Raw genomic sequence first — 4,455 nt, forward strand, 5'->3', positions numbered from 1 at the left:
ACTCAGTCTGTTTACATTGTAACAGCTTTAGCCAGCCGAATGCTAACAAGCTAGCAGCTATATTTAATACTAGCTCGAAAAAAAAACCCCGAACAGATCATGAGATTGTTTAATTAGCTTCAAAACAGTGGAAAACACCTCATCGTGTCTAAAAAGCGTTTAATGTCAGGTTATTTTAACACGTTGACAGAGCCTACTTTACATGTGACCCTGCTGTCTGCCCACGTGTTTTTAGCAGCCGGTCAAACATAAACAATAAAGAGACAATGCTAAGGAAACACAGACAGTTAAACAGACACGGGGCCAAGTGGACTATTTTTATGCATTCTCTCCAGATGTCAAATCTTACACATCAGCATGTTGGTGCTTACCTCTACACGGCAAAACTGGAGAGGTATAAGTTTCCAGTCCTATCCTGCTGACTCCATCCACAGAGACACAAACTAGTTCCGGGTTTGTCCCAGGGAAATGTGTTGGTCGATCAAGATGTTTCGCTGAGAATCATGCGAGTTGAAAAATATTAGGACAGCTGGGGTTAGCACGAATGACTAACTTATTTCCTTGTATTTAATTATAAAAAATATTAAATTATTTGAAATGACATATTAGTTCCGTCTCCACCTTTTTCTGACATAAAAAGCATTTACCAGGCAATATGAATAGCATCATTGTTACATGTGTGCAACTTGAAATGTTGAAACGTATGAAAAATATGCAACGACAACATAGCATTCTACTCTGTGACATATTCAATATCTGGCAAGAAACGTTGTTCAACATTTGTGCTTAAAATGCACTTATTGTACCTTTAAGATAAAACCAACAGACAAAATACAAATATGTATACATTATTTGAAAAAAAAAAACCACACACTGGAAATGGAAATAAAGTTGGTAATATGAGACCTATGAATACAAGACCTGAGCTGAGAACTGTTTTCTTACATTTAATTATATGACTCAGTCAAACATTTTTTGTAACTCCTCATTATAAATAAATAATAAATCTCAGCTCTGACGCATCTGTACAAATAGTCATCAACTGACAGCCATGAAGACAATATGGCTAAACAAGATACTAACATGAAGAGCTCCACTCTGCATTGAAGTTCTGGATAAATAGATAGTTTATAATTACTAATAAATAATAAAGTCAGAGAAGTGGTTTTCATATTTTGCTCTCATCCTCTTTATCTATTTTCCCAACACTAGCTGTTTGATTTGTTTGACTTAAGCATTTATATAATGGTAATATAAAAAACATACATTTTGTGAATCCAAATGTGCACTTATAAAATAATAATTAAACAACTGATTAGTCCTGAATTTATCCTCAGATTGTTACATAAATTGTAACCATGCAGCATATTAACCTGCTTCCTTCTTAATTTTAAACTCCATGCACACTCTGCCACATGAAATACATTAAAGTAATAATACAAAAACTGATAATAAAATGTAATTATTGGCATGTTTCACACACTGTATATCTTTCTGAGAAGAAAAAAAAGATCCAGCAGAGTTCTATACTGTTTCCTACCACAGATTATTGTCACTCTGATGGATGTAGGGAATTTTCACCTTTCTCAATAAGACACAAATATTAGTTATGAAATGTCAAAATGGGTCTGAGTGCACGGTGAGTGTATGCATGCATGTCTGAGTGACTTGTATGGACCTTCAGGCCTGCACTATTATTACATGTTGATGGGAATGTAAATCTATATGTAAATGTAATTCAACAGAGTAGCTATCGCCATCAGTCATATTTATAACACATAGGATGGAGCAAAATTCTGCCTTACCGGCTTTCCTGCAGTCTGTGTAGCATTAACAACCCCACTCCCTCCCCCATTCATATAATTCCAACTGTGTTGAACCAAGTACAGGCATGGCCCTTGTAATGATAGTGAGAACATAATGCTTTGATAGGAAATCAGAGGGTGAATGCCATCTGATTCCAGAGGTTTCACCATGCGTGTCAACACAGGAAAGGCCATCTCAAAGTTGGATTGTTACCTTCCAAAGGTTAGACTCCACCTCACGTCGTATGACCAGCACCTCTTTCAGCCCGTGTGTGCCTCTGACACACACACACACACACACACTTATTAAACTGCATCTCTTTGTTTTTGGAAAGTGCATATGAGGCCCCCGTGCCTCCCCTTGCTCCATATCCCTCTAAATTGGATGCAGGTTCGGGATGCCTCAATGCCTCGGTGAAATTGCGATGTGGATGCCTGATTTTGGGTTCCCTACATTTGCCGGTATTTACTATTGTTATTTTCCAAAAAGAAAAGGCTGGATAAGTCTGGCTGACTGACAGCAGTTCATCTCTAAATGTGTCCAGACCAGTGGTGTGTTGAAGATGGATGGAGTTTCCGGGACAAGGATTCAAAGTCCCCTGATTTCCAATCACACATTCCAAAGGCATGGTTCTGCCCTCTGAACGCTATTTATTGAGGGGTAAGAGGGTTAAAAGAAGCATATCATTGCTCTCATTTGCTGATGTTTGTACATTCCACAGAAAGTTCCCCCTTCATTTGGTACCAGAAGAGAATCCTCCTCAGCTGTTCTGTCAAATTGACAATATTCTCCGACAGATGACCGTTGGTTTGGAGGAACATTTGTTTGAAAAGACAGAGATAACACTGTCAAAAAGTGAAGATTGGCTATTGTTTCGCTTTTATTCACTGTTAAAGGTTCATATTGACCGCTTAAAAATTGATATTATGTTAAAAAATATATTGAATGTTATTCATTTATTATGAATAAAATAACATGTAAATATGTAGGAAAACTGATAACTTATTTAGCAGATCGCATGCAAAGGTAGAATCATTTGTTTTTAGCTAGAATAATAGACAATGCTGTCTTGTTATTTAATGTAACATTGTGATTAAAATGTTATTGACCAAAAATCAACAACAAAATCAACAACAATACCAGGAATTCATATGAATAAAAAACTGCAGACAGAATTTCTATGTTTTCATTATTGAGTGCATTTTTTCCCCTTTTGTCATTTGAGTTAACACTGTAGACAAAGCCATCAGTCATGAAGAGTCCAGCGTTTATAACTGGTACACAAAGCTGTGGTTATTGTTTCTGGTATTAAAAAAAAAATTAACATCTGCTCAGATGTAGATTACAAACATGGAGGCAGCAGCTTGTTTCACTTCTGCATCAAGATGGTTCATTCCGCTCTTTGTTTGTACAGCCTTCTTTGTTACTGTATATGTATGTAAATAAAACTCAGGCACCTTGAATCAAAGCGGCCGGGCAGAAGGAAAGTAAGTAGACTTACCCTGGCTCAGCGTGTATGGCTTCCAGGCATCGCCCATCAGGGGCCTCTGAGCTCACACATCCTGGAAGTACAGCACCAGCACAGTGACTATGCTGTGTGTCTTTAGTTACATTACAGTCTGCCTATATATTAACACAAGACCATGTGATTTAATATGTTTGAATCAGAGAGGGCATTTATTTAAGTGTTCAAATTCTTCTTTAAGGATTTTTAACAGTGGATTAACATTAACATTAAGTCTAATGTCGTCAGAACGTCTTTTTCTGATCTGCTGCTTCAACATCATCCATTACTTACATTACACACAGGTGACAATGTTACTCTATGTACGATCTGAGAAAATGTTTGACATAAAGTACTGGCACGATTTAAGATGTATATTTTCTCTTCTTTCACGGTTGAACCAACGTGAATTTTTTATTTTGTCATCGACCAAAGATGAGAAAAAAAAACAAGATGTCACTACTGTATATTACATTTAGAATAAATATTTAGCAAAGCCCAACAAGTTCAGTCCTTCTTTTTTGACCATGTGGACTGGGAAATATCAAAGTAGTGACAAATAAATAGAAATAAAATAAGTAAATAAAACACACATATGCACACCCAAACACGTACTTTCAAATCAGTCAGAAGGAGACTGCAACAAGGGAACAAGCCTGATAACACCTTTTGAGACTGGACCGAGTGACTTGTGTCTTTGAGGATTTAAACACACCCACAATCCCACACTCTCTCACACACACTCACACACACACACATGCCACAACACCTCTTTCTCAGCTGCGGGTTTAAAACCACATTGACAGTAGCCTTGTCTGCTCTTGTTGAACGGTCACACTGAACTGTTGACCTTTACATAGAAATAGCCTGGTGTCATGTTGTGTCACATAATGTTTCATGGATAAATACTAGCTCCTATTTCTCAATCCGCCCGTGCAGCCCTTAAGCCTCCTTCTTACTTCTATAGTCCAAGCAACACCCAGACACCATGGCTACAAGAAAGAAACCCTGTGTCGACACAGTGGATAAGATCCCACCAATACAGAGGTACAGTCTACCGGGGGGGCTGCAGCCCCGTATTTTAAATGCAGCACCAGAGAAAGAATGCATCCTGATTTTGTACAGAAATAACATTTTATATCTCT

The 4,455-nt window shown here is 37.6% G+C and overlaps 1 protein-coding gene across 1 annotated transcript in view; it reads right to left on the minus strand.

Annotated features, from left to right (window-relative positions):
* Window positions 1-639, minus strand: part of zcchc7 (zinc finger, CCHC domain containing 7) — a 38,507-nt gene extending 37,868 nt beyond the window's left edge. Inside the window, exon 1 of the mRNA XM_008316961.3 lies at window positions 372-639. The gene's annotated coding sequence lies outside the window, so the exon portion shown is untranslated. The remainder of the gene's footprint in view (window positions 1-371) is intronic.
* Between the last annotated feature and the right edge of the window lie 3,816 nt (window positions 640-4,455).

The sequence above is a fragment of the Cynoglossus semilaevis genome, chromosome 9 (assembly GCF_000523025.1).
Source record: "Cynoglossus semilaevis isolate Cse_v1.0 chromosome 9, Cse_v1.0, whole genome shotgun sequence".
Lineage (NCBI taxonomy): Eukaryota > Metazoa > Chordata > Actinopteri > Pleuronectiformes > Cynoglossidae > Cynoglossus > Cynoglossus semilaevis.